The sequence below is a fragment of the Pinus tabuliformis genome, chromosome 1_2, assembly GCF_031772625.1.
Source record: "Pinus tabuliformis cultivar Carrire ecotype Pingquan chromosome 1_2, CPIR1, whole genome shotgun sequence".
Taxonomy (NCBI): Eukaryota; Viridiplantae; Streptophyta; class Pinopsida; order Pinales; family Pinaceae; genus Pinus; species Pinus tabuliformis.
In genome coordinates this window covers 710,180,438-710,204,264 of record NC_142298.1, presented here as the reverse complement: position 1 = coordinate 710,204,264, position 23,827 = coordinate 710,180,438, and positions in this window count along the sequence as shown.

Here is a 23,827-nt window from a genome sequence, read left to right as displayed (position 1 = left end):
TTAATCATTTCATTTGGAACGGGCTAGACACTATTAAATATCAAGTAATACAAGGCGACTATGAAGACATTACTAAACTCATACCTAAAAGGGATTATGCTCTAGTCATTGCAGATATTTTCCATGGTTTCAATATTCCAAACATTGACTATGATAGTGACCCTTATACTTATCAAGTTCTTAGTAAAGTGGTTGCGGGATTTGTAGAAGTCACATCATCACCATTATGGAGATTTGTGACATTTCATTTAGACACACAATTGACAATGATATTGTCAAGCTTCAAGGGGAAAACAAATTCAAGGATGCAGCTTACATGGTAAGACATTTAAAATGTATATTTGATTAATGTTGAAAAATTTATTTATGTACAAGTTAATTGAACTTTTACTATTTCATGTTACAGGAAAAAGTCAAATCTTCTTAACAATGAAGATCAACAATTTATAAATGATTGCGAGTTCATTCATATTGATAGTTGGGCAAAAGATGATAGCCATATGTCTATATCTTTTTAATCGGGTAGGCGGAAAGAGTCATAGCCAAATACTGACTTATGATGTTGTTATGAGAAAACTAACATATGAAGAAAAAGAAGCAAAATGAGAGATAGTTAACATTTATCAAAAACCATAATTATTGATTAACTATCTTATAGACATTTGTTCAAATGAAGGAGATTGGGTTCTGGATTTATTTTCTGGCTCAGGTAAGTTTTATTATATGGAATTGAATTTCAATATGTTATTTTTTTAATTAATATGTCATTGCACTAATTTAGTTCATTATTTCTTTTGTGCTTGATAATTAGGTACAACACTAGAATGTTGCCTTCAAAAGGGAAGAAATTGCATTGCAATTGAAAAAGATCCAATACAATGCAATTTCATTCAACAAAGAATTAATGCTCTTCAATTTCTTCCAGATGCAATGCAAGAAATTGGGTTGAAGAAAGGGGACTTTAGTGAATCACGTGTGGCAAAAAAGGAAAAGGAACCCCAACCACCATTACATGGAATGTTTGGAAAGACATACATTGGGAGATTTGCAGACATCAAAGACCCATTAGAAGAGGAAAATGAGCAAAAGGAAACAGAAAATATTGTGGAAGAAGACAATGATGAAACTCTAGAGGACGAAGAGTTTGGATTACGTGACATTGTTGATTAAATTTAAGTTATGCTTGTAAATCAAGCTTTGCAATGTTTTGACTTTGACATTTTATGAGAAGAATAAACACTCAATTAGGGTTGTTATACGTTCAATATTTGTAATATGTGATTTTTGCATTGATTTTTAAGTTAATCATTATTTTTTGAAAAAAAAAGTGATTATTATTATTTTTTTGACATGAAATTCATAAAAAAAGCTATTATTTAACCATTTTTAGTTAAAATTATCGTACAAAAATTGTGATTTTGACATGTCAATTCTAGCAAAAAATTATCAAAACGTGTAGTTTTTTAGTTATATTTATGTTAAAAATGGTTATTTTTATGTCCATTGTTAAAAAATATTGTTTTTTAGAAACAATTATTTCATGTGGATTGAAAAATTAATTAAGGATGTATAAATATGTAGAATATCGAAAATTCTAAATATCGACCTTCTAATTTAAAAATGCAAAACAATAAAACCTCACGAAAAAAAATTAAAATTAAAATAAAAAACAAGAAAATGTGAAGAAAACGACCACTTCAAAAATTAGCAAATTTACAAAATAATTATTTACATTTTATACATTAAAAAATTTAAAGCCAAAAAACAGGGCTTTTAAAAAAAAGGGTGTGATGCAGAATACTCACTTTTTTAAGTCAGCATGAAAATCACTACCATTCTAAAATGTAATGTATATAAAAAAAATTAAAGTGCCAAAAACTATGCTCTAAAAAAGACATGTGCGTTCTGCATCACCCCTTTTCAAAATCAGGTCACTTTTTTGCTATCTCTACGAAACGGGTAACAGTATGAGTTCCCGTTTCAAAGTTTACATTGTTACATGGGTTCGAAAGGCTCCTACAAAGGATCTTGAGTTTGACTTAGAATGCGCAAGGGAGACGTTTATGGAAGCTAAGAAGAGCTTCACGGAGGCATCTACTTCAAGTAGTAAGGATCAACTAGAGATGGGAATGGATCCTTCTATGCTTAGTACCTTTTTAGAGACATGCATGAAATTGTTGTGCGATAATAAGGTGGTTAAAGGACTAAATTAGTTAATAACTAGGTGCGCAGGGTCAGGAGAATTGTGCATAGTCCAGAAGCTAGGAAGGCATGCATTGCACACTGGGAGGGAAATGAGATTAACGGCGTAGATTGGCAAATATGAGATGGATCAGGTAATCTTAGACTTGGGTTCGGATGCGAATGTGTTACCAAAGCAAACATGGGAATGCATGGGCAAGCCCGCGTTGCAGTGGTCCTCGATCCAAATGTGAATGGCAAACCAACAAAAGATGTTTCCCATGGGGAGGTTGCAAGGGGTAATAGTGGATATTGAAGGCGCGAGCACACAAATGGACTTTGAAGTAATAGAGATTGTTGATGACAACAATCCTTATCCCGCGTTTCTGGAATAGATTGGGCCACTGATATGAATGGAGTCATCAACCTGAAGAAGTGGAATATGATATTCGAGAAAAAGTCTCTATGCGTAGAAGTTCCGCTAGATTTAGCCAAAGGAGCGCGCTACATTGAACCTGTGCACGACGATGACAGTGATGATGAGCTGGATTGCATTTACCAGATAACAGCGCAAGACCAGGATCAGGTAAACTCGATAGTAGATGGGAGAATCTCATGGGAGCATGACAGTTCCTCTACTTCAGATTCATATGAAGAAATATATTGCTGGTAGAACCGATTGCATGAAGTAACAACGCTGAATTGCAATATGATGATTAGATCACTGCGGTGCATGATGACCGAAGCAAGGGAACTGCCAACATACGAAGGGGTAATAGGGGTGGATGAATTCTTAAATTTGAAAGTGTAGTACTAGAACAACAATAGTACGATGCGCTAGAATGGGCGTTGTGCGCGACACCCATACAATGGTGGAATACACACCATAAGAATATTGGAAACTGGCGTGAATGTAGAAGACAGATGCACTTACGATTTGGAAGTCCCCAGCAACGAACGCAAGCCGAGTAGCCATGACGCAGTAGTTTGTGCGCCCACTTGTGTCGATGGGTGCAAACGTGTGCTATGCAAGCACCTCCCAGACTAAGGATCGTAAATCAGAACCCCACGCGGCAGCAAATATTCCATGTCAGAGCCTTCACAAAGCTATGCAGAATCATGAACAGAGTCTACCGGACGAGACAAAATGATTGGGACCTGCGCGTACCAGCGGTCCGATGGGCCTATGGGGCCATAAGCAAAAACTTGAGCGCGGAAAGGGTTCCGAAGACAACGAGTAGAGTCAAGGCCGTATATTTAGGAAAGAATCCTCACGCAACCACTCCCATAATGGCAATAGCATGTGAGGACCAGAGCAAAGAGATTATGCAGCTACGTAAGGATGAACATATGTAGATTCAAGAAGCCATCTAGCGAGGGAACCTTGAGCTTCACGAACTCAAAGAAGATCAGGTACAACTGAAGCAGGAAAGCATATTCATGGACGAGGATATCAGAAAGCTGGAAACCAAAATCTCACAAGCATTACACATTGACAGAAGGATGGGGCCATGTATGGGAAACCCTACCACCACACTAGAAGATTGTCACTAGGGGTTTTTGGCCATACTACCATGGCTGCGACCACACCTTATCAGGCAAAGCAACCAAGGAAGCGCACCACATAAGGAAGAACGCGAGGCGCTGATTAGTGCAAGGGTAACTAAGGGAGGCCCGCGGACCGGGCCAGAAGGTGACTTGAAGCCTCGCACCAGTAGTGTGACCACCTGACTATCTGTAGGAAGCACAGTCTCAACGCTCCAAGCAGTTGAAAGAGAGTGCGAGACTATAAAAGAGTCTATATGGGAGCTGCGCGACCCAGAAGTTGCGTGTAGGATCAATATGACACATAGATCACGTTCGCGCACAAGGGACTACGCTGCCACGTGGATAGGGTGGAAAGTGACCATTGGTGTCAATGTTCATGACAAGATGTCCAATTTACGGTGGGCAATTAAGACACAGAGTTAGAACTAGATTTGAAACGATCTACCGCCAATATAGCATTAATGAGCCAGAAAAGGGGGGAATGGTCGAATTTGAATTCTAGCAGGCCTATAAATCCTAGATGGTCATCCACCGAACAACCCTTGGCATCTTGAGAATTTAGTTATTGCACATGGACTTTATGGCTTTGGAAGCTTTAACAGCAAGTTCAGTATTTGAAGCATTACTGAAAGAGACGTAGGACCTTTTGAGCAGAGCAATGTCAATCGCCAAGGAAGCCGCATCGAGCCTTATGTCACCAGTGGGGGGTGCGTCGAAAATTCCAAAATCACCCCAGATGCTGAGGCCCAAAAAGGATCCACAAGTAGCAGGACCAGTCTGTATGTCTCCGTAAAATCCGTGGTTTGGAAAACTGTCGATGGAAGAAAAGGGAAAAATAGTTAATATTGAGAGCGATGATGAGGAGGAGGATCCTCAGACCTTTGTAGAAGAAATAGAACTAGAGGAAGAGATGGAAGAAGACATCCAGCTAGTACGCGCCATAGCAAAGCTGCCCAAGTATGTCCCTCCGTGGAAAGGGAGGGTAAAGGTACCTAAAGATTTGGATGCTGTTAAGAGCACACTCAACACCCCGTTCCTCCCCGCGGGAGTTCTGTTCGAAGGTTTGGTTGTGGGCCACGTACCCACTATGAAGTTTGAAGACTGGGACCTTGCGAATAGTGAGAAATTCCTTCATTTGGAAACTAGCTAGATGATGGAACAAAGCACAGAGGGGGCAGTTACAACACTGCAACCACGAAAATGGATGCACGGGGTGGAGGAGGTTGGGCTACTGCACCTCCTATCGATTCCACACTTTCATCAGGCCCTAATCACAATATTTGTCACTAAGAAACTGCTTTTCCTGGTGCACGATGGGTACTTGTGCATGGAGGAGGCCATTCCCATCATGACAGAGCTCATTCATAGGATTTCTCGGCTTCCCTGTATGGGAAGGGATCTCGCAGAAATAGCTGGTACAAGTGGAGACTTGGTGATTTCGGAGGCCATGTAAAAGAAATATAAGTTGGAGAAAAAGCAGAGGGGTTAAGTTATTACTAGCATTTAGGACAAATGGGTCCATGTCGCTACCTGGTTGTTGGCAGGAAAGGTGATGAGAAAATTTCGTGGCAATGAGGTACCAACAATGATCATCACTTTGGACGAGCAATGCACAGAAGGGGTATGGTTCAATTGGTTGTAGTTCCTTTGTGAGGAGTTCCTAACGAACTGTAGGGAGGCCCAGGAGTAAGGTAAGACCTTTCACTATGTGTGGTTGCTCTTATCCATCCTGTTGGTTACAGGTGAATTGCCTAAGGATAGCCAGTTTCCTCCCCTTGACTAGGACTGGCTAGAGGTAGCAAAATACGTGTCGCTATGGGTGACAAAGGATTCAACGTGAATCTGAGAAACTAAGATCTTCAGGGTACTAATGGAGGCGAGCGTACAACTATGGATCAACAAACGGCCGTGCCTATCCCCCTTGGTATACGACAGTCTGAGGAGATTTGTAGACTTTAAAGTAGATATGCACAACGTGTATATCAGGGCGTGGAAGGATCTGGAGCAAAAGTGGATCATGCTCCCCTTCATCCCAATAGATGATGCTATTTTCGGAGTGCTCGACACATGGCCACTAGAATGGCACGCACCAAATATGGTGGTGTGCGATGAGATGGAGATTCAAAAACAAGAGGTTGTCGCCAAGCGGCTAGCACAACAGAAGTGGAATGAGTAGTTAACTGAAGAAGTATAGGCATCCTGGGAGGCAGCGAAGTCTGTCGCGAAAAAGGAAGCAGTAGTAGGGGCCACTACGATGCAGGAAGAAAGAGGCCTGGACCTAACCACAGGACAGGGGCCAGATGATACAATGGAAGACGCAAAACCAAGCACCACCTCGAAACATTTGAAACAACCACATGGGATAGAACGAACAGGGCCACGGAATAAGACCAAGGTTTCCAAATTGGATGGGGAGCCTATTACACTGACTGAGGGTGACCTATATGACATCGATGACATAGTTTGTGAAGTCACTAGGGAGGTGCTCTAGAGGCAATGACGAAGCAGTACAATGTGTTAGGGGAGCTCAGGGCGCAACTCCAAGAACTTCAGGTGCGGGCACCACAGCAGGGAATGGTAGTCAGGGCTACGGGTACATCAGCAACCAAGCAATTGCTACTGGCCAAAATGGCAACTACCGTTGCGCTACCGGAAGGAGCACTGACAATGGACAATATAGAGGACAAAGCCATGGTAAGCTGGCTCAAGGGACTTGGTTTAAACTTGGTTGCCCTTCCACGAGAAATATTATACCAGCTACAGGATGGAGCGATGACAGAGCTCCGCACTAGGGAAGGATGCACAGTACAAGTGCTTAGTGAACAACAAATCAACATCGAGCAGCTGAGCCTCCAACACGACAAAGCGGTAGCACAGGCTCAACAATTGGAACAAATCATCGAGGAAGCATGCCACCACGTCCCTGAGCTAGATATTGCAGTAGACTTACCAGTAGGTATACGGATCCACAAATTGGCTAGTGGATTCTGCGAGGCAAAGGAGGAAGCAACAAAGCTCCAGCGGGACCTCAACCTGTAGATCGTGGAGCTGAGGCTGAAGGCGCACCACGCACTGCACCATTCAATCAGGGTTGGAAGAAATAGAGCGTTCCATACAAGATTGCATAGGATTGTTAGATCAGTCACTCTTCACCCTCACTTCATTGTAGGAAGACCCAATGCTACAACGGTTAGAGATAGAAGTGTGACAATCACTACAGGCTTACGACAATGTTCGGGGGACCATGCAGACGGTCGCCCTTACTCAGCAACTGGCCAAGATGAGGGAGGCCCAGGCTCTAAAGGAGCAGGTGGACGCCATGCGTCAGAAAGAAGCAGTGCTTAAAGAATGCATCCAACCTTGGCTTGAGGAAGCATTCATGGTCACAACCAAGATTAAGGGAAAGCTGGCACAGATGCAGGGCATATATGCACTCAGGCAAGGAATTGCACCTGACAACAACGCCTTAAAGATATACACAATGGATGTAAGCGAAGCACAGAGGTTGTTGGATGAACTTCACGCGAAGATCACTGCACCAGTCGAGTGACTTGGGATGAGTCACGATGATTGTGTTGGGGGCTTGTTGGGTAGCGGATCCCCCCATAGCAGGTTTTTGGGGCTTAAAGCTGAGTTTTGGGTCAATATAATGTAAAGACCCCGCAAAATGCAGGCGCAGAGTGCAAGAGTCTAGGGTTGTCTGCCTTAAAATATTGTAATTTAATATAGAATGTGTCAGCCTACCCATGGTTCGCGGACCATGGGAATGTATAAAAAGAGAAAGGCTCTAAGGGTAGAAGGAAGTTTTTTGGTCATGATCTGAAGTGATACGGATGTTTGAATGTGAAATTTACTCTGAGTATGTAAGTCTGAGTTTTGGGGTCATAGTAGTAGGAAGAGGCTCTATAGCTGAGTGCGCAGAGGCCTAGTAGAGTCCACAGCTGTGTGCATAGACCCATACATTTGACTGCATAGGGCGGAGCTGAGATTGTCACTGAATAGAGGTTTAATAAAAGATAAGTTGATTTTGAAATATTGTGCATCTGCTCATGGATCTGTGTGTTTATACTTCTGTTATCTTTTTATGGATCTCTTTACAGTTTATGATTGCGTGCACTTATGAATGTTGAATGATTGATAAAGTCTACTAGGCCCACAAAATTCAGTTAAATCTATAAGAATAACATAGTAAGGGTAAAGGATCAAGACATTGCCTCCTGGTGCTCTGTACCAGAGCTATGCAAAGGTGAGGTGGCTGCACAGAACAGTGCAAGCGCACAAGATTGGTTCGTGAACTTCCTAGACCTCATGAAGACATCCCTAGGGTGCAGAAACCTGGTTCCAGCACCCTCCCATACTACCTCGGGTGAGACCTCAGTCCGCGCTCCACACACTGTTGCCAAAAGGGCTGGTAGTTTCGGGATTTGTTTGGCTAAATCACTTCTGAACCTAGGTCAGATCCCCACAAGCCAACATTTCCTCAGTATCCTCCACTATGCCGAATTCCCTCTACAAATTCTACAACAAAATACCTTTAATGTGATAATGCATAAGCATTCTTTTCCTCCTCTAATCCCCGCCCTTTCAGCGATATCTTCAGATCATTTTTATAAGATTTGGCAGAGTAATAATCTAGACATCGTAGCCCTTGTGGATCTCTTCATTTCTGTCTTCATCAAGCTACGATTGGTTAGTTGTTCTCAATTTGATTTACAAAGAGCATTTTGGTCGAATCATATGTTACGACACGAGATTTTAGTTGAAGAAAGATGCCTAATTCCTCTTTGATCTCGCAATAAGGATCTTTTCGGTCATTTCTCCTTTTATTATTCTGTTATTATGCAATTGGCCGATTGATTTCAACTCTCTGCAGTGGAACCATTGTTTTCCAACTCAAAACTACAATGGATGAAATGATTATGATCCTCTCTTTATCGTGAAAGCTTACGAATGAGATTTTGTGCTTAATTGTTGCGGTCAAATCTATCATGGCCATAGTGGAGTCCTCATCTTTCTCTATCAAGATTTACTCATATTCAACCAGAGCTTCTATAGTGGAACCATCATTCGCTAGCAGTGAGTAATGATCCTCATTGTCACTCTATCATGCTAGCAAATGAAGGGATTTTGAGCGATTTTTGTTCGCCTGTAGCATGCCTGCAACCAAAAACAAACAAACCAATGATAAATTAGAGCCAAAAAACAACCAAATTTCAAAATTTAGAATTTTTTTCAGGGTTCTTGCATTGGGATTTTTGGTTGCCACATTGAGGATAGTTGTTTCCCCCTTTTTGATCTTGATTCTATCTCACAACCATCATTGTTCATATTCGTGCTTTCCTCGACGGTCTAATAGCATCCTGCCCCAGCTCCAACTCCATTCAATCGTAATTAGATGTTGGTAAACCCTCACCATCATTTCTGGCCCTTCATGGATCCAATCAAACTTCCTTATGATCCAATCATTTTTTCTTCAAATCAAATCTTCGAATTATTAAAATCCAAATCTCATGTAATATCGTCCAATCCAAGATTGTCCTCACATTTTTTCAGAAGTTGGAGCCAATCTTGCACCAAATCTCACTCAATCCAAATTGTAATTACGTTAGTGCTTCCACAAAGACATACAATCATAAATAATAATAATAATTAGTTTGATAGTGATAAGTACATGATTAGAATTTGTTATATCTTTATGCATAAGGCATAGATCTGGAGCGTGCATTGATCTAGAGATGGCTTGGTGTTTTTGGGTCACAGCTTCAAGGCAATCAAGCCAACAAATCTATTGCAAGCTCCATTGAGATTGAATTTATAGTTCAAATAGTGGGAAATAAGAAGAAAGAAATTATTTTAACATCCACGAAGCTAAAGATAGCCTATGGGACATATTTCTTCTTCATCGGCTTGATGTATTCGACCCTTTTTTGTGAAGCTTCAAAATAAATGCTCCTAGCTTCTCGAAAACCCCTCACAAAATAGATTATCCCAAGAGCTAGCTGCCATCATATCTGCATAACTTTCCCTGTTGTCTTTGAAGGCCTCACATTCTAAAATGAAATGTTTTTCTATTTCCACTTTTCCAGAAGAACAAAATTGCATAGTCTTTCCTCCCACACTTCTTTTGGATTTTTCCAACACCCTATTTTACCCCTACAGAACTTCACTGACTGGTAACTGTATCAAATTCATAAATAATCAGCAACAAATCCACCTTCTGACATCTTCATATTAAATAAACGCTTCATAAAAAATACCTTATTTGAGGTTGAGGGTTTTTCATATAGTTTGGCCAATGCTGACATTAAACCCTTTGTTGTCGTTTCCTTTGAAATATTAATGTCTACCGATGCCGCTAGGCACAGCTGTATTGTTCCAAGTGCCTTTCTATATGGAATATCCCATTCTGTGTCTGTCATACTCATCGACTTCTTTGTCTTTCTGCTCAATGGTAGGTATAGATCTTTCTGATATAGATAATCTTCCATCTGCATCTTCCATATCTAGTAGTTTTGGCTGTTAAATTTTTCGACCCTAAACCTACCATCTTCCACCATTGCTCCCACTTGAACCAGGAACCCTTCTCTCCTACAAGTTTATCAGCCAAATAGACCTTTGGCTCTGATATGAGTTGTTAGAAAATTATATATTACAGAGCAATGAAACACATAAAATATATGGCAAAAACATAAACACAAAAAACACATAAAACAAGAGAGACACAGATATACGTGGTTCACCCAATTTGGGCTACATCCATGGAGAAACAGCCAATCCTTCCTTTTATATTATCTAGCAAACTGAAGAGATACAACCTACAACAGATCCATTGTAATTCCCTCTTCGCTCTCACACAATCTGCTCTCTCTTTCTCACTCAGAATACAGATCTACATAGACACAATACAATTCCCTCATATATAGTGAGGGGTTGCCTTCTAGGGCAAAAAACCCTAAATTAAACATAACTTCTACTGTCAAATATCAACCTAATGAATGACCCAGATTGGCTTGTGTGAGTAATCAAATGGGCATTATTGAATGTAGAGTTTCCAATGTCAATGACTCAGTGCATTATTGAGTGTGGAAGTAGTTGTGTGGGAAAATCATTCTCGAATAAATGCAGAATAATAAGAATGAAATTCTAACTCCACATTAACGATTTACCTTTGTCGATTTCCAGTTCACATTTGGCATTTTCTTAGCTAACTATCTTGTTCAGAGAACTGCAGATGCTCTGAACCTCTACACAATGAGTTCCTTCCACATTATTACGAATTATTATTATTAGTTTAGTAATGGAAATATTTAATATTGTATGTTTTTGAAGAGATGATATTTTTATCTTTTGCGGATCTAATGTGACGATACCTCTAAATAAAGAAGATAAGAAGGCTCCACACCCAACATATTCATGCTTGGAATATGGCACGTGGGTGAATGGTTGAAGAGAAATTTGGCTCAACCATTCTATGGTCGGGTGGAACGTGGTAGTCCCATCTTCAGTTGGTTCATTGCATTCATTAATGATAAATCCATTCCCTTGACTTTCATGTGTAAAGGTACTGATGTATTTATGGATTTGATGGTTGATATGTTTATTGTATTTTTGTTCCTATTATGTTGGTTATATGCACATTTTATGACAACAACTATGTATGGCTCTCAACATGTTTTTACTTGTATGTGAATGGATAATGTGCCTATGACCTAATAGATGATAATGCAACAAATGGCATGAGGAAACAATGGTTCATAGTGATTCTCAAATAAGTATGAGATCCCTATGCTTAACTCTATTATTTACAGCTGTAGATTACATGTTGACGATATGTTTGAAAAAATATCTGTCATGGATAATAGGGATCCAGTCAAGGTCTTGAACAAGTATTTTCTTTAATACTTTCATTTTCATGTTACTTTACTTATTTGAAGAGATGTATCATTTTGGAAATAATACTAAGAGGGGGGGGGTTTGAATCAGTATTAGCAAATCAATAAAACTTTTTCATTTCCATAATTAGATTCATATACACTACTTCAGTAAAGGGAACCCGTGTGTACACGCAACTATGTTTAATGCAACTAGTGTATATCCAGTAAACTTATGATTTAGTTAATCCATTATATGTTGATCTTTAATCAATGCATCAGAACTTCATTAACCATATAAACAATAAATATGTGCAGTAAAAACAAAACAGATCATCACACATAAGAAACACACATGAACACCATGATTTAAGGTGGAAATCCAATGTGGGTGAAAACCACCTGCTGTTGTCATCTCTGTCTTCTTTTAATATTAAGAAATACTATTTACAACATTGTGCTGCCGCAAACTCATACCAGTACGCAGGCTTCTACCTGCAGAAGGCTACAACCTTCTCTCGTTCTCCAACTTCTACTGGAAGGGAGCTACAACCCCCCTGGCTTTTGTACTGGCCGATATGTTTACCAGTACGTAGGTGCCGACCTACAGAAGGCTACAACCTTCTCTCCTCCTCCAGGAACTGTGTTTCATAAATTTTCATACTAGATACTCCTGGAACACAACATCATAATCTAAAGGCCACATTTCATCCAATTTTCATATCGGACCCATCAACATCATTGAAGCTCACAATCAATCACCACTGCAATACAACTATCAGATACATCTGCATCAACCAATCACTGAAACTCAATCATTACTTTCTGAACCAATCACTAACAACCTCTAAACCTCTGACACAACTGAATCAACCATTCATTCAAACTTTAACCAATCAACTGCAACAGATAGATCAATGTAACCAATACATAGTTCTGAGTTACATTATCATTCAGAATCAGTTGTCATCTTAAAACCATGCTTCAAATTGTATACACTATTTGGCAGAATCCAACTTGCGTGTATACGCAGCTTCCCTGAAGCAAACCAGCGTGTGTATCTACAAACGCATTGTTGCACTCCCGGACTTCAGACATAATCATACATGGAGGATGAAAGATGTGTTAGTGATCAGATATATCCCATCCATTATCAGATCACATAATGATAATTCATTATGATCCTGATCCATCATTAGATCTCATCCATCAACACTGAAGCTAATCACAATCAAACAATTTGAATATGCATAATACTGTCAAAAGTCACTAGAACACAATGTAAAACCCAGAACTCTGCATCAATAACCAGAACCAATTGCAACTTCAAAAATCATAGATCACAAGGTATACGCTACTTTGATGTGTCAAACCTACATGTATACACACTTTTACCAAGGTCAACCAGCGTATACATCTGTAAATATTCATTCATAATTTTGCAGCTATTCCAAACTTCAGTTATAATCAGATCATAATATTTATAGATCAACACATGCATCAGTATACAGATCTAGAATAAACATGATCAAACCATATAAAGATTATTCATTCCAACCCTTAAGATCCCGATCCATCATTAGATCTTGTCCTCCATCAACCGCTAAGGCTCCTCCTTGGTTTAGATCAAGCAGAGCATCATAAACCCATAACCTGCATACTTGATCTCACACTTCATCAGATATTCAATTCCTTGAGTACCTTTGCCTAATGATCTTCTCCTCCTTTTATAGTCTTAGGCCTTACTCAGTACCATGGATCAAAACCACTTAGAACCAATACCTTGGACCAAATACCTGGGGTCAACACTTTGGACCAAATACCATGGATCAAATACAACAGACCAAAACTTAGTTCTCCAACATGTACGCACCTTTCCTTCTGTGAATGTGTGTGTGTATGTATACCATTCTTTTGTTCAATTAACCTGCGTGTATATGCGGGTTGGTCAAGGTAAACCCGCGTATACTTTTCTTTATTCATTCTATGTGGCCTGAACTGTAATTCTTTGCTGTTAATCTACAGTACATATATCTTTCATCTGAGTGAGTTTCCATTAAGGACAACACCTGTATCATAATGCCAACAATCTCCCCCTTTGGACTTGATGGCAATGTTAACTTGCTGCATTGTGAACTGTCATCTTAGTGAGTTGCCATTGTACATTACTTCTGAACTGATTCCTTTGAACTGCCCTGCATCACATCTGATATCTCTTCTGTAGATTCATCTAGTTACCATATACAAGAGAGTTGTTCTGCTACAAGTGGGTTGCCATCAAGTACAACACATGCATCATAATGCCAACAATCTCCCCCTTTGGACTTGATGGCAACAACAACACCAAGTCACTCTCCCCCTTTGACATCAAGGGCAAAGGGTCATGCTCCCCCTAAGTGCATGCTGAATTCTCTGATATGCTGATTGAGCCCCCATGATCGAGTTCATGCTCCCCCTAAGTGCATGCTGAATTGAATTTCCCCTTTGTTCATGTTGAGAAGTACTGTATCATCCATGCTCCCCCTGAGCATAAGAAAAGTCTACAAAAAGATGTTTTAAAAGAAGAACATGACTCTATACATTCATCACAAATGACCTTCCTATCACCAATGACTCATACATGCATTCATTCTCCCAACCAAGTGGGGATATACTATACATGACTGAAATATTACATCATCCTTCCCATGCATAGTGGGGGTACAAATTACATAATATGACCAAAAGGGACTCATCAAAAGACTACAACAGACATCATGATTCTTGATATGACCTTTACATTGAATGATATACATGACATTTATAACATAGACCAAATATCTAAACAAGACCATTATAGTCATCAACAATTATCATATGCCATGTATGATCTGCTCCATAAGCATTTGTCAACAACATCTGGACCAGCAACCTGTATATGTCCATGTCAGTGTAGATATCATCAACCCGTGACAAAGTGTGTCTGTATCAACTCATCCTCTTAATGTCATCAAGATCAACTTGCTTCGTTTCCTTTCATGAATCATCTCAAAGCGGTAACAAAACCATTCACACCATATCATATGAGAAAACACCATACTCATCACTTGATCTTTCACATCATCATTAAGATCTGCATGATCCTTCCACCATCAACCATGTATCATCACTAGGGAACATCCCACATCTGATAAGCATCAACCATGATAATATGTGAGTATCAACCTATCATCATAAGGCAAGAACTCATCATCATTATGTGACTAAGTAAACCATGTCTTCAAATAGCTATGTCTTCATGAGACCTGTAATAACACCATTCTCTTGGCCAACCAACAGTATCTGTCAGTATGCGACTTAAGTAATCATCCATGTATCTAGCATAGCAATATGTATCTAGCAAACCATAAGCTCATAAGATTTCTTGATAACATCAAAAATAACCATTCTTAACCATGTGAGAGCCAAGAACTATAGAAATCATAACTACACCATATGAGCTTTATGCATCTTTGGAGGTATGATGACAACAACATAAAGGAAATGAGTGGCTTATCTCTAAATAATGAGGCTTTATACTTCTATTTTTCCTTATGAAGATCATCATGTAAGCAACATATATGTACTATATGCATCATCAAAGAATCATCCATAAATTTGATCTGAACACCAACTATGTGACCCCAAGAATCATATGAGATTTTGTCATGGGAAACTCATAACCATATCATAGTAAGATTTATCATAAGAATCATCATCATTGATTAGGTACCAAAGACTTCTAAACATAATGCCAACAATGCTTTATTAGAGGCATAACATGTTCTCCCCCTGAACCTGTTCCATCTGTTCACTGTCAGATCTGATCATGCATATATCAGCAAGAAGTATCAAGGCATAATCATCAATCAGATGTACATCAGGTTAACTTGTGAGGATCAAAAACAACATCTTATGAGTATCAATACATTTCCAAACATTATCAGCAGATTGTAATTGACATCAAATAGAGCAAATAGTTGACTGAACCATATCAGACCCTTTTTCCTGAGTCTGTCCCACTGCTTTTCCTCAAACTAACATATATGCGACTGTGCAGTGTCTAACTCGCGTATATACGCGACTTCGCTTCATGAAAATTGCGTATGAGATTTGGAACACTGAAGTTTCACACTTTCACTCCCTTTGAGTCTGTTATGTCTGTAGATTGTGCTGTGCCACATATTTCTGACTGTACTTCCTTCTTCTTCCATATCTTTGAGTGTGATGATGTTTTATCCTTTTGGTATGGTGCCCATACTTTGTTCCTGCATTCCTTTGCTATATTTCCAAGCTCTTTACATGCATAACATCTCATATGTTTCATATTCCTTCTATAGCAGTCAATGGCTTTGTGACCGAACATATTAAAAGCAAAACAATATCCCTTAAAGTACCTGGAACGTGATGATCTTTCTGTGTGACGGTCTTGAACCATTCTACTTCTGCATCTCGCTACAACATGGCCAAAATTATGACATACATAACATTCAATATTATTCATTTAAAATAACTGACTATGGTTAGGAGTAATAGATTTTCTTTGAAGAATTTCTTTCCTTGGCTATTGATGGGATTAACCTCTCATCTCCTTTTTGAGCATTTCATATTTTGTATTATAGTTCCTTGTCTTACTTTGTTGATCTGAATTGGATCCATGAAGAATAATCAAAGTACCATGACTGTATCAGATCGGGACAAACTTCGAATTCAAGAGCACAGAGCGATCAAAAAAACCTTTGAATAGTGGTAGTTGGTAGCCAGCGTGGAACGATGAGGACCTCGGTCAAAGCGCACTGACCGAGGCCCATGGAGACTGTGTAGGAGGTGAAACTGGCACCTGGGAAGCTCGGATTGGGAAAAGGAGGCAGTTTCTAATGCACGATTAGCGCTAATCGTGCATCGCTGGGCAAAACCCCTCGAAATGGAAAGGCCCCGAAGCGCTCGATCACATGGAAGCCAGGAAAACCATGGGGAAAAGCGCAAAAGGCTAAAGGTAGGACCCGCGCTCCAAAAACTGGTGGTATATATCGGGGGCACCCTTGGGCGGTAAGCAGATTTGGCTGAAACCTAGCGATTCCATTTAGTGCTCGATGCGTGGCAGGTGGAGGAGACCGCCGCTCATTGCACACTAACGGTCGAGCAAGTCAACCATGCGAAATGAGTGAATGATGTTGGATCGGGAGGCTCCAGATCTAACGGCTGAGAACGCGCTCGATGAAAGAACCGGATTTGACAGGGGACTAAGCCACGATCTATAAGGATTTGAGGTCCGATTTGACCACTGAGGTGGCAGATGAGTCATTTCCTGACGAAACTGAAGAACTGAACCGACGAGGAAGAGCTGGTGCAGTTCGCAAGAGGACAAGTGGCCACTCCCTGTGAGCCGTTGATGATGACGCCAAGACAGGGAACTCCAAGCAAGCAGCAGTAGGCGACCCGACGGAGGAAGAAGAGGAATCAAACAGTCATGAGATCAACTGGCTTTAAAGCCATGAACAGAGAACAGAAAACACCGAGAGAGGACGCCGAGAGGAAGAATCAGAGAGAAGAAGATGAAGACAGAGAAAATAAAAGACAGTGAAGCAAAAAGTAGAAAGACAAAGGGTCATGCTAACAACATAGGCAGCATCGAGCACCAGAGAGCTTGAGAGGTTCAAGCCACCCCTAAGGGGATCTGTCAGGAATCGAGTACCATATTGGGCTCCTCTCCTTAAAGACTAGAAAGGTCAAGAGCTGGTAAGGAAAAGAGTCTATGCACTCTAGTGGCTTGGGGAATCCAAGAACCACCCTGCCAAGAAATTCTATTTCAGGAGACTCAGATTGAGCTCCTCATTGTAATTCTTTGCTTTAAAGACACAACAAAAGAAGGCCACCACTAAGAGATGGGCCAGAGATGTAGACATGGAGGATAGGGTGAAATCCTTATTAATTTGTTGTGTTCTTGTATTTTCTTACTGTGTTTCTCTACTGTTTTCCATTTTCCAGTGTCTCTGTATTTTGCAATTTGATCAATCCGTTGCCTAAAATAACATAGACACACATTAGCACATGAGTCTGTAATACCTTCATTCATTAATTAACTAATTGAGGTCACTCAAGGGTGATTTTCAGATCAAGTGGTATGAGAGCTTTAGGCTGTTAAGGTTGGACAAGCTTGTGTTGGTATAGATGTGAATGCTCACTAGATAAAAGCTCAAATTAGGAGAAGGAGAGTTTTTTGAAACTAATCCTGAGATTTGGAGAGTCTATCCTCAGAAGAAAATGTCAAAGGAAGGTCCTATGGGTCCAGACCCTCAATTCATAGAAAGTTTCCTAGCCATAAAGTCGATGCTAGAAGAAATGTATAGGGACTTTAGAAAACACAATGATGAAGATTCATCAGGCTCTAAACAAGAAAAAGGAGAAGATGAATCACATTTCCATGACCACTCAAAAGGAAAAGGGAAAGAGGAAAGCTTTCTCACGCCTCCTAATAGCCCTGTACATAACAAGAAAGCATCTTTGATCAAGCTAGATTTTAAATTTGATTTTCCTATTTATGATGGAGAGTTGAATGCAGAAAAGTTGGACAATTGGATTAGACAAATTGATGTGTATTGCAGAGTGCAGAACATCGACTCATACAAGATCAAGATTCAGATGGCAAGCCTATGCCTTGGAGGCACTGCCTTGGTTTGGTGGGAAGGCAGGACCCAAGCTGACCTGAAGAGACATGGTAAGACTATCTCTGTCTGGAGTGAATTTGTTTCTGCAATCAAAAAGTAGTTCTATCCATTGGCCTACATGCAACAAGCCATGATGAGTTGGCAAACTCTTTGGCAGTTGAAAGGGAAAAGTGTGCAAGGGTACACTCAAGAATTTAGAAAGAGAGCATTGATTTTAGGAATCTCATTAGACTCACCAGAGACTTTGTTGAAGTACATTGGTGGTCTACACAGCTACATGAGGCATACCATCCTCATGTTCAATCCCACTAGTATAGATGAGGTATCTGTACAAGCTACTCATCTAGAAGCTAGAGGAAAGAATGGAAATCCAGAAGTTGGGGGACCATCCCAACCCACTGCAAGCAAGAGAAAGGAGAAAAGAAAGAAGAAGTGGAAAGCAAGGAAGACTAACACTGCATAGAAAAGCAAGGCTTCATGCACTCTTGTAAAAAGGATGGTCATGATGATGAGCATTGTTGGATTCTGCATCCAGAGGTGAGACCTAAGAAGTTCGAGGGCAAGAAGAAGAAGACTGCTGCAACTATTCAGAAAGATTTGGGGTCAGACTCAGGAGATGAAACAACCATTGCAGCAATAGGTATAAAAGGTAATAATTCTGAAGCATCTACTAGTAATTCTGCACAATCTATTACTGATGAAGAAAATGAGAGAAAAGGACATGAGCTTTTCCATATTCAAGTTATTTCCAAACATCAAAAGATTGATACTTTGTTTGATAGTGGCTCACAAGTAAATTTAATTTCTGAAGCAATTGTAAAGAAATTGGGATTAGTAACTACACCTCACAAGAAACCATACCCATTAGGATGGTTGAATGACAAAGCACAACTACAAGTGACTAGACAGTGCAAACTCAAGTTTTCTTTTGGGTCAGCATTTGTAGATGAGGTTGAGTTAGATATAATTCCTTTGGATATATGTGGAATTTTTTTAGGAAATCCTTACTTGTATGATAGAAAAACTATTTTCTATAGAGCTGAGAACAAGTATCTACTTGTTAAAGATGGAATCAAATACTTTGTAAGAGCTCATAAGCTCAAGAATAATTATACTCTCATAAACTCAGGGTAGATGAAAAGAATGATAAATTCATGCAAATAATTCTTACTAATGGTTGTAAAGGAGAAGAAACCTGATAAAACCAATGTATTTGAGGGCTGTAATGCTAAACAACACGCTGATTCAGAAAAGGTTGCTTCAGAGTATGATATCTTGTTTCAAGAACCTAAAGGCTTGCCACCCAAAAAGGAAATAGTACATAATATTATTTTGCAACAAGATGCTCCTTTGCCTAACATTGGAATGTACAGGTTGTCTGCTTTAGAGAATGCTGAAATCAAAAAGCACGTGCAGGAGTTGCTCGAGAATGGGTTCATCGGGCCTAGCACATCACCATGTGGGTCACCAATCGTTTTGGTGAGAAAGAAAGATGGCTCGTGGAGAATGTGCATTGATTACCGAGCACTGAATAAGATAACAATAAAAAATCGTTATCCCCTTCCTCGCATAGATGATATTTTAGATCAATTGAAAGAAGCTGCTTGTTTCACCACGCTAGACTTGCACAATGGATACCATCAGGTCAGAGTTGCAAAACAAGATGCATGGAAGACTGCTTTCAAAAAAAGCAGGGATTGTATGAGTGGTTGGTTATGCCTTTTGGCTTAACTAATGCTCCTGCTACTTTCATGAGATTAATGAATGATGTACTCAAACCTTTTCTTGATGATTTTGTTATTGTGTATCTGGATGATATTCTGATTTTTAGCAAAACATGGGAAGAACACTTAAAGCAGGTTAAACAGACATTAGATATTTTGAAAAGAGAAAAACTTCATGTTAAACTCTAAAAATGTAAATTTGGCAAAACATCTCTAAATTATTTGGGTCATATAGTAGGGGGTGGTGAATTGAAGATAGATCCCTCCAAAGTTGCAGTCATTGTAAACTGGCCTAAACCCAAGTCTGCTACAGAAGTGAGAAGCTTCTTAGGGGTAGCACAATATTGGAGGAAGTTCATTTCTAACTTTTCCTCAATTGCAGCTCCCTTACATGCTTTAACAAGATTGAAAAAGGTGTTTTAGTGGGGAGGCAAAAATCAAAAAGCCTTCGACTCTTTGAAAGAAAAGATTAGTACAACACCTGTACTAGCACTGCCTGATCTGCAAAGACTATTTTAGATCCAAACAGATGTCAGTGACTATGCCATGGGAGCAGTGTTGACACAACACGGTAAACCCATATGTTATCATTCTGAGACTTTTAATCTTGCAGTAGTTAACTATCCTACATATGATAAAGAATTGTATGCATTAATTCAGAGTGTGAAAAAGTGGAAACATTACTTAATGGGCAAAGAGACAGTAATACATACTGATCATCAACCACTTCAATATCTACACTCCCAAAATAAGTTGCAGCAATCAAGACACTATAGATGGATGGGTTTTCTACAACAGTTTCATTTAGTCATTAGATATAAAAAGGGCATACACAATAAAGTTGCAGACATGTTATCTAGACCCATTATAAATGCATCTACTATACTTAAGCATAACTGCATGTTACATGAGAGTTACATTGAACAATATGCTCAAGATATAGATTTCAAAGATGTATATGCAACTTTAAGTCAAGGCAAAAGAGTAGAATAATTGGATTATCATGTAAAGGACCGACTCTTATACCATTGTGGGAAACTTTGCATTCCACAAACTGAGAGAGTAAAGATAATTAGAGAAGCACACACTTCTCTGATATCAGGTCACTTTGGGGTAAGTAAAATAGTTGCACAACTGCAAAGATTTTGTCATTGGCCAAAAATGAATGAGACAGTTTCTATATATGTAAGAGGGTGTACTATGAGTGCTAAAAGCAAGCCCAACAACAGAAAACTAGGCTTGTACACTCCATTACCAGTACCTTCTCACCCTTGGGAAAGTGTTTCCATGGATTTTGTTGGAGGGGTGCTTAAATCTAGGAAAGGTCATGATTATCTATATGTTGTTGTGGATAGGTTCAGTAAAATGTGTGTTTTGATACCTTGCAATAAACATATTACAGCTGAACAAACTGCAAAACTATTCTTTGAACATGTATGGGTTCATTTTGGGTTACCCGCTTCCATTGTATCTGATTGAGACACCCGATTTGTGGGGAAGTTTTGGTCAAGTCCGTGGGAATTGATGGACACCAAACTAAAGAAAAGCACAGCTTTTCATCCACAAACTGATGGCCAGACAGAAGTAGTTAACAGGACAGTGATCCAGTTACGTAGAGGATATTGCAGCAAACATCCTAAGCTTTGGGATGAACATTTGTGTTATGTGCAACATGCTTACAACAGAGCAAAACATTCTTCTACACATAGATCTCCTTTTGAGACCTATTTTGGTTTCACCCCAAGGTCTCCTTTGGATTTTGTCTTTGATAAAGATACCATAGTTGAGGGACACAGTGATGTGGATAGGGCAACTAGGTTCATTGAACAAATCCAGGAGATCCACCAAGCAGTACAAGAATAGCTGGAAAAGAGCTAAGCCAAATACAAGGCTAGGCATGCCAAGCATTGGATGGAGCATAGTTTCCAAGTTGGTGACCAAGTCTGGCTGTATATCAGCAAGGACTGGATGTAAGGTGAAGGTAAAAAGCTAAAGCCTATCAAGTATGGACCTTTCAAAATACTTGAGAAGATTGGTGAGAATGCTTTTCGCCTTGACCTACCAGCTTACATGCACATCTACTTAGTCATAAATGCAGATTTCTTGAGATTGTTTGAACCCTCTCTAATTGAGGATCCAAAAGAGCAGAGTCAATTGCCTTCTATTGATGACCTGCTACTTGAATATCTCAATGAATTGCAGGAAGACACAGTTCTGGATAGGAAGGTGAGGATGACGTGTAGAGGAGATGTTGAGTACCTCATAGTAGGGCTCAAGGGTTCGAAGCCGAGCAGTGTAAAGTGGATTGAGATTGGACAAGTGAGACAACGGTAACCTCACTTTGTCGATGCTTGAAAACCAACTTTTGGTGGTCCAAAAGCTTTTTCAGTGGGAAGGCCGTGATTCAAATTGGATCCATGAAGAATAATCAAAGTACCATGACTGTATCAGATCAGGACAAACTTCGAATTCAAGAGCACAGAGCGATCAGAAAAACCTTTAAATAGTGACAGTTGGTATCCAGTGTGGAACGACGAGGACCTCGGTCAAAGTGCGCTGATCGAGGCCCATGGAGACTGCGCAAGATACGAAACTGGCACTTGGGAAGCTGAGATTGGGAAAAGGAGGCAGTTTCTGATGCGCACTTAACGCTAATCAAGCATCGCTAGGCAAAACCCCTCGAAATGGAAAGGCCCCGAAGCGCTTGGTTGCATGGAAGCCGGGAAAACCGTGGGGAAAAGTGCAAAAGGCTAAAGGCGGGACCCACACTCCAAAAATCGACGGTATATATCGGGGGCACCCTTGGGCGGTAAGCGGATTTGGCTGAAACCTAGCGATTCCATTCAGTGCCTGATGCGTGGCAGGCAGAGGAGAGAGAAAACCACTGCTCATCGCACGCTAACAGTCGAGCAAGTCAACCGCGCGAAATGAGCGAATGACATTGGATCGGGAGGCTCCATATCTAATATCTGAGAACATGCCCAATGAAAGAACCAGATTTGATAGGGGAATAAGCTACGATCTATAAGGATTTGAGGTCTGATTTTACCACTGAGGTGGAAGATGATTCATTTCCTGACGAAACTGAAGAACCAAACCGACGAGGAAGAGCTAGTGTAGTTCGCAAGAGGACAAGTGGCCACTCCCTGTGAGCCATTGATGATGACGCCAAGACAGGGAACTCCAAGCGAGCAGTAGCAGGTGACCTAACGGAGGAAGAAGAGGAATCGAACAGTCATGAGATCGATTGGCTTTAAAGCCATGAACAGAGAACAAAAAACACTGAGAGAGGACGCCGAGAGGAAGAATTAGAGAGAAGAAGACAAAGACAGAGAAAAGAAAAGACAGTGAAGCAAAAAGCAGAAAGACAGAGGGCTGAGCTGACCACAGGTAGCGTCGAGCACCAAAGAGCTTGAGAGGTTCAAGCCACCCCTGAGGGGATTTGTCAGGAATCGAGTACCATATTGGGCTCCTCCCCTTAAAGACCAAAAAGGTCAAGAGCTGGTAAGGAAAAGAGTCTGTGCACTCTAGTGGCTTGGGGAATCCAAGAACCATCCTGCCAAGCAATTCTGTTTCAGGAGACTCAGATTGAGCTCCTCATTGTAATTCTCTACTTTAAAGACACAATAAAAGAAGGCCACCACTGAGAGCTGGAACGGAGATGTAGCCCTGGAGGATAGGGTGAACTCCTTATTAATTTGTTGTGTTCTTGTATTTTCTTACTGTGTTTCTCTACTATTTTCCATTTTCTAGTGTCTATGTATTTTGCAATCTGATCGATCCATTGCCTAAAATAACATAGACACACACCAACACA